Genomic DNA, 8,013 nt, shown 5'->3' with positions numbered 1-8,013 from the left:
ACTGTGTCAATTCATCTCCTTGAGGGTCTTCCCCTTTTTCTCTGACCCTCCACTTTACCAAACATGATATCCTTCTCCAAGGACTAGTCCCTTCTGACCACATGACCAAAGCAGGTAAGACAAAGTCTGGACAGTCTTGCTTATAAGGAGCATTCCAGCTGCACTTCATCAAGGACAGATTTGTTTGTTCTTCTGGCAGTCCATAGTGTTTTCAATTTTTTGTTAACACTACAATTCAAAGACATCAATTCTTCTTCAATCTTCTTTATTCATTGTCTAGCTTTCACATGCACATGAGGCAACTAAAAATGCCATGGCTTGGGTTGGACACACTTTGGACTTCAAAGTGACATCTTTGCTCTTCAACCCTTTAAAGAGTGCTTTTGCAGCAGATTTGTCCAGTGCAATACGATGTCTGATTTCTTGACTGCTGCTTCCATGAGTGTTGTGAATCCAAGTAAAATGAAATCCTTGACAATTTCAATCTTTTCTCCATTTATCATGATGTTGCTTATTAGTCCATGTGATGGTTATGTTTGTATGTCAACTTGGCTGGGCCTGGTTGAGTTGCTGGGCAGCTGGTGGTAGTATTCCCCATGATGAGACTGGCAATCAACTCCATGGTGGGATCTACCACAAGCAGTTTGGGATGTGGTCTGCTTCCTGTACATAAGCAGGAGCTTTGGGAATGGTCTCTAGCCTTTGGGATGCTTGGACCCTGCGTGTAGCTGTGTCATTGCTCAGCAGCCTGCTATGCTCTGCTGACCTTGGGACTTACAATGGACTTAAGTTAATGGCCCGCCGTGTGGTTTGGTAACATCGGGACTGTGCCTTTTTTACTTGTCAACCTTGGGGCTTCTCAGCCTCAGCAGCCAGCAGCTGTCTGAGTGAAGAAATTCCTCTAGCTCCAGTGGGCCGGGAGCAGGAGGCAGAGCTGGACCCCAAGGTTGAGGGGCTTTCATCCAGCCTCTAGAGCCTGGCACTTTGAACTTGGACTTAAAGCCTCCAAATTGTAAGAATAAACTCCTGTTTGTTAAGACCATCCCATTTGTGGTATATATTCTTGTCAGAGCATCACTTGGTAACTAGAACAGTCAAGTTGTGAGGATTTTTGTTTTCTTTATGATTTTACTGCTAACCAGAAGGCTGGCAGTGTAATATACATGGTGTAATTGACTCAATGGCACCTAACAACATTGTTATTGTATATTACACCCACCAGCCACTCCTGAGAAGGAAGGTTGGGTAATCTACTTCTGTAGTGATACCACTTCAAAAGCCCACGGAGGGGTCATTATGAGTCAGATCTGACTCAACGGCAGTGAGTTTGGTTTTGGATGTTGAGGTGTAATCTATACTGAAGACTGTAGTCTTTGATGTTCATCAGTAAGTACTTAAAGTCATCTTCACTTTCAGCAAGGATGGTTGTGTCATCTGCATATTGTAGGTTGTTAATGAGTCTTCCTCCAATCCTGATTCTGTGTTCTTCATATAGTCTGACTTCTCGGATTATTTGCTCAGCATACAGATTGAGTAAGTATAGTGAAACCCTGATGCATGTCCTTCCTGATTTTAAACCATGTAGTAAACCCATGTTCTGTTCCAACAGCAGCCTCTTGGTCTATGAACAGGTTCCTCATGAGCACAATCAAATGTTCTGGAATTCTCATTATTCACAATGTTATCCATAATTTGTTACGAGCCATAGAGTTGAATGCCTTTGCATAGTCAATAAAACACAGGTAAACATCTTTCTGGTATTATTTGCTTTCTGCTAAGATCCATCTGACATCAGTAATGATTTCCCTCATTCCATGTCCTCTTCTGAATCCTGCTCACATTTCTGGAAATTCCCTGTAAATATACTGCTGCAAATGTTTTTGAATTATCTTCAGCAAAATTTTACTTGTGTGTGATATTCTTCAATAGTTTCCACATTCTGTTGGATTACCTTTCTTTGGAATGGGCACAGATATCAATCTCTTCCAATCAGTTGGCCAGATAGCCATCTTCCAAATTTCCTGGCATGGACAAGTAAAGGCCTCCAGAGCTGCATCTGTTTGTTGAAACATATCAGTGGGTATTCCATCAATTCCTGCACCCTTGTTTTTTGCCAATTCTTTCAGTGCAATGTGGATGTCTTTCAATACCACTAGTTCTTGATCATATGCTACCTCTTGAAATGACTGAACATCAACTAATTCTTTTTGGTACAGTGACTTTGTGTATTCTTTCCATCTTCTTTTGATGCTTCCTACATTGTTCAATGTTTTGCCCACAGAATCCTTTCATACTGCAACTTGAGGCTGGAATTTTTTCTTCAGTTCTTTCAGCTTGGGAAATGCTGAGCATGTTCTTCCCTTTTGGTTTTCTAATTCCACGTCTTTGCACATTTCATTACAATACTTTACTTTGTCTTCTCAAGCTGCCCCTTGAAATCTTCTGTTCAACTCATTTATTTCAACATTTCTTCCTTCCATTTTGGCTACTATCCATTCAAGAGCAAGTTTCAGAGTCTCTTCTGACATCTATTCTGGTCTTTTCTCGTCTTTTTAATGATGTTTTGCTTTCTTCATGTTTAATGTTTTTATTGAAGTCCCACACCTCATCTGGTCTTTGGTCTCTGGTGTTCAAAGCATCAAATCTATTCTTTAGACAGTCTTTAAATTCAGGTCAGATATACTCAAAGTCACAGTTTGGCTGTCCAAGTTGTTTTAATTTCCTTCAGCTTCAACTTGAATTTGCATATGAGCAATTGATGGTCTGTTCTACAGTCAGCTCCTGGACTTGTTTTGACTGATGATATTAACCTTCTTCATTGTCTCTGTCCACAGATGTAGTCAATGTGATTTCTGGTGATGTCCACATGTATAGTTGTTGTTTATGTTGTTGAAACAGGTATTTGCAATGAATAAGTCATTAGTCTTGCAAAATTCTATCATGAGATCTCCAGTGTCATTTCTATTACCTAGGCTATGTTTTCCAACTGTGGGTGCATCTTCTTTGCTCCCGACTTTCACATTCCAGTCACAAGCAATAATAAATACATCTTGATTGCATGTTTGGTCAATATCAGACTGCAGAAGTTGGCAAAAATCTTCTATTTCTACATCTTGTGCTTTGGTGGTTTGAATGATCATAGTATTAACTGGTCTGCTCCATAGGTATATGGATATTACCATATCACTGACAGCATTTACTTCAGGATAGATTTTGAAATGTTCCTTTTGATAATGAAAGTGACACCATTCCTCTTTAATTTGTCATTACTGGCACTGTAAACCGTCTGATTGTCTGATTCAAACTGGCCAACACCAATTCATTTCAGCTCATTAATGCCTAGGATATGGATCTTTACTCATTCCATTTTTGACAACTTCCAATTTTCCTAGACTCATACATCTTATGTTCCACATTCCAATTATTGAGTGTTTGCAGCTGTTTCTTCCCATTTTAAGTCATGTCCTTTCAGCAAATGAAGGTCCCAAAAGCTTTACTCCATCTATGTCACTACGGTCAACTCTACTTTGCAAAGACAGCTCTTCCCCAGTAGTATTTTGAGTGCCTTCCAACACGAGGGGCTCTTCTTCTGACACTATATCAGACAATGTTTCATGGCTCTTCAGAAATTTTTCCAGTAACATAACAGATAGTGTTTCACTGCTATTTGTAAGATTTTGAGTGGTCAATTTTTTCAGAAGTGGATTACTCCATCCTTCTTTCCAGTCTGTCGTAGTCTGGAAGTTCCACTGAAACCTGTCTGCCATAAGTGACCCTGCTGATATTTGAAACACTGTTGGCATAGCCTCCAGCTTCATAACAACATGCAAGCCACCACAGTACAATAAACTTAACAAAAGAATGGTGGTAATATATATTGTTTAGTAAAAAAAAAAAAAAAAAAAAAAGTTACAAAATTTGTTTTAAAGTATTTATTTATTATTATAAGCACATGTTTTGTGTGGATGTGTCTATGTGTGTATATACCTGTGTGTTTGTATATATGTCTATATTATGAGGGAATAAAAATATCTTTAAAGATACAAAGCAATTTCTTAACAGAAGTAGAGTTAGAGGACTAGGTATTTCTACTTTTATTAAAATTTTCTATTTGTATTAAATGTGTCACACTGTTTAAATTACAGTTGGAGTGATAAGAGAAACTGAGGTCCTTCTAAATCAAATGTCTTATCCAAGAACATAGAATGAATCATAAGGATTCTAACATATGCCTAATGTTCTTTTCACTAAACCACAGGCAATGAATTAATTCTAAAGAAAGCCAGAAAAAAGAAGACTAGGTGGCTGGAAAAAATTTATAGAGGAAGAGGCATTTTGAGTCATGCCTTAAAGGATAGGAGAGATTTCAAAGGTGGAGATGAAGATCAGTGGAAGTGGATGGAATATCTTCAGTAAAAGAGTAGGGGTAAAAACTAAACAAAGCCTGTTTGAAGAGTTCTGGTTAATTAGGTCAATTATATAGGTATGGATATGACATTAGGAGGAAGCCTGGTTACACTGTAGTTAAAGTGCTTGGCTTCTAATCAAAAGTTTGGTGGTTTGAACCCACTAGCAGCCCTGTGGGAGAAAAGACCTAGTGATCTGCTCCTGTAATGATTATAGCCTAGGAAATCTGATGAGGCAGTCTACTCTATCTTATAGGGTAACTCTGAGTTGGAGTCAACTTGATGGCACACAAGAACATGACATTAGGACAAAATGATGCAGAGATGTTGCAGCCTTGCGAATTATAAAAGATCATGTGGAATTTGGTAAATGGGAATATATTAATAGCCTTCAAAGATGTTCAAAGAAAATGGAGGTGAAAGAAGCCAAAGTACGGTGTGTTTTGGTTATCTAGTGCTGCTCTGACAAGAATATACCACAAATAGGATGGCTAGAACAAACGGGAGTTTATTCTCTTACAGTTTGGAGGCTTTAAGTCTGAGTTCAAAGTGCCAGGCTCTAGCAGCTGTGTGAAAGCCCCTTGACCTTGGGCTTCAGCCCTGCCTCCTGCTCCTGACCCACCAGAGCTAGAGGCTTCTCTTCACTCAGGCAGTTACTGTCTGCTGAGATTAAAAAGCCCAAGGTCAACAAATAAAATGGCACAGTCCTGATGTTACCAAACCACACAGCAGGCCATTAATTCAAGGCTATTGAAAGTCCCAAGATCAGCAGAGCATGACAGTATGCTGAGCAACAGCACTGCTACATGCAGGGTTCAAGCGTGCCATAAGCTAGAGACCATTTCCACAGCTGTTTCCTATATACAGGAAGCAGACCACATACCCAAAGGCAATTCAGCTGTGCACAGTAGATTCTACCATGGAGTTGATTACCAATGTCATCATAGGGAATACTACATCCAGCTGCCCAGCCACTCAACCAGGCCTAACCAAGTTGACACACAAACTTAATCACCACACAGTGGTTAAAGAATGAATGAAGGATGTGTAAATAAGACACAGGTTTATGTTTGGAATGACAAACAATATGACAGGAATTTAACTTAAGGGAAAATATAATCAGTGAAAGTATTTTTAAGGGGTAATGTTTATGACAGAGAAAACTGAGCATGTTTTAGATAGAAAGGAATAAGGGGAATTGAAAAAGAAAAGAAGAAAAACATAGGAGGCAGCGATGATGAAACAAGTGCCTAAAGGATGATGAGGAAAGTAGAGGTAGAGATATAAGTCTTGGCAAAGAGGAGGTATAGCTCCTTTTTGAGACTTTGGTCAAGGCATAAAAGGGATGTTTTGAGGTGATAAAGAAAAAATATAGGAAGTGATATAGCAGATTGTATTACCTCAGGTGGCTGCAACAATATCTGCTATCCCACATGTTCTTCTTACAATTCAATATTTGGCATTTTCATTAAGTTGCTGTTGTTGTTGTTATGTGCCGTCGAGTCGGCCCTGACTCATAGAGACCCCTCCTTGGGTTTCCGAGGCAGTATCACTATGGAAGTAGGATTGCCCAACTTTTCATTAAGAGGTAGGGCTATTCCCTTTTCCCTTGAATATAGGTGGGATTTTGTGACTGCTTCAACAAATAAAGTACAGCAGATATAAAAGGTATGATAAATTAAAAACAAATAAACAAACTGCCATTGAGTTAATTCTGACTGATAGCGACCCCCACTGGGTTTTCAAGGCTGTAAATCTTTACAGAAGTAGACTGCCTTATCTTCCTCCCATGGGGCAGCTGATGGGTTTGAACCACTGACCTTCTGGATAGCAGCCAAATGCTTTACTACTATGTCACCAGAGCTCCTTAAAAGGTATGATAGGGGGTAAGATATAAAAGGAAATACAGGTTCTGTGCTCACTTCGGCAGCATATATACTAAACTGGAACAATACAGAGAAGATTAGCATGGCCCCTGTGCAAGGATGACACGCAAATTCATGAAGCGTTCCATATTTTTAAATTCAGTGCTTAAAAAAGAAAGATTGTCATAAATAAGAAAAGTAATATTAACTCAATGAAAAGGGCATTAAAATTGCTTTGAGCCTTTTGGAGGAATGATTATTTTACTTCCCTGCAGTACAGCACTCTTCAGTATTTATTATTTTCTTGATCCAAGCTAGATTTTATCATTCTCAGAAGTCTTTGGCTATGAGAAATAAGGGTGAAGGGAATATAGCCTTGAGCAAGTGTACTTTCCTATTCATGTTTTTCTTGATATTATTTTGCATACAGTTAATTACACTCATCATGTATTTCATTTAAAACTATGATTTTGTTTTATTTTCAAATTTAACACATTCCCTTCCCTTCTTTCCTATTGTAAAAGTAACTATTTTGCCCCTTGTAATTAATTGGTCACAAGGCAATTTTGAGAGTACACATATTCTTCTTTTCTTTGTACTTTTTCTTCCTAATTTTTCCATTCATTGATAAATAGTACTTGTGGTTATTACTCCTCTGCTGTTAATTAAGCAGTATTTTTCTATTCAAAAAAAAAAAAAAAAAAGGAAATCCAGGTTCTACTTTGCTCACTGTAACACTCACATTTGAAGCCTTGAGCTGCTATTTTATTCAAGTTCAATGACATTGAGTCTACCATGCTATGAGAAAGCCAAACCACATTGAGAGGCCATATATCAGTGCTTCAGTCAGTAATCTTTGTCTTTAATCCTTCTGGCCCATGTATTAGACATGTGAGTGAGTCTTCAGATGATCCCAGGCCCTTGCTATTGAGTCTTTCCAACTAAAACCCCAGCACCCTGGAACAGAAGTAAATCATTCTTACTGTGCCCTTCCAAATGCCTGACTTATAGATAATTAAATAGTTGTTTCATGGCACTAAATTTTGGGGTGGGAAATTTGTCATGCAGCAATAAATGGAAGAGATGGCCTTGATTTATTAGAAAACCACTATTCTGTGTTTAATGTTTGCTATGATGCAGGTTGAGAAATAGAGTAGTATAAAGACGAATCCTGGACTCAAGAATCTTACAATCAGAAGGCAAATTAAGAAATGTATATAACCAACCAAAAAGGTAGAAAATTGGTAGTGGCAATTTTCTAAAAAGAGTTTGCTACTGAGAGTAAGGAAGGTCAGAGTAGAACTAAAATTCTGAGGAGTTGAAGTGCTTGGAATGGAATAAACTATATAGTGAATGTGTTAGGAAGGCAACAAAACAGGACTAAAAAGATTGTTCAATAGCAATGAAGATTCAGCTGGCTTCAGTAGTATGAATTTAGAAAAGGCCATATCAACCTTTTTGGATCATGTCCTCTAGAAACACTTAACAGTTTGGAGAAAAAAGTTGGAAATTCAGCAGTGGGAAAGAATTCAGTTTTATTTGACATTACAGTTATTTGCACATGCCTTAATTTATTTCACAAATATTTATTGAACATTTACTATATGCCAGGAACTATGCACTGATATGCAGTGGTTAAGCACATAGCTGTTAACGGAAAGGTCAGCAGTTCAAATCCACCAGCCACTCTGCAGTAGAAAGATGTGGCAGTCTGCTTCGGTAAAGATTATAGCCTTGGAAAC

The 8,013-nt window shown here is 38.3% G+C and overlaps 1 non-coding gene across 1 annotated transcript; it reads left to right on the top strand.

Annotated features, from left to right (window-relative positions):
- The first annotated feature begins 6,320 nt into the window (after positions 1-6,320).
- Positions 6,321-6,426, top strand: LOC122150354. Its single transcript, XR_006163621.1, has one exon. It is a non-coding gene; the product is annotated as a U6 spliceosomal RNA (small nuclear RNA).
- The last annotated feature ends 1,587 nt before the right edge of the window (positions 6,427-8,013 follow it).

This window comes from Orycteropus afer, unplaced genomic scaffold (genome assembly GCF_000298275.1).
Source record: "Orycteropus afer afer isolate SDZICR_OR568_19922 unplaced genomic scaffold, OryAfe1.0 scaffold00126, whole genome shotgun sequence".
Lineage (NCBI taxonomy): Eukaryota > Metazoa > Chordata > Mammalia > Tubulidentata > Orycteropodidae > Orycteropus > Orycteropus afer.
This window is presented reverse-complemented; position numbering and strand designations above follow the sequence as displayed.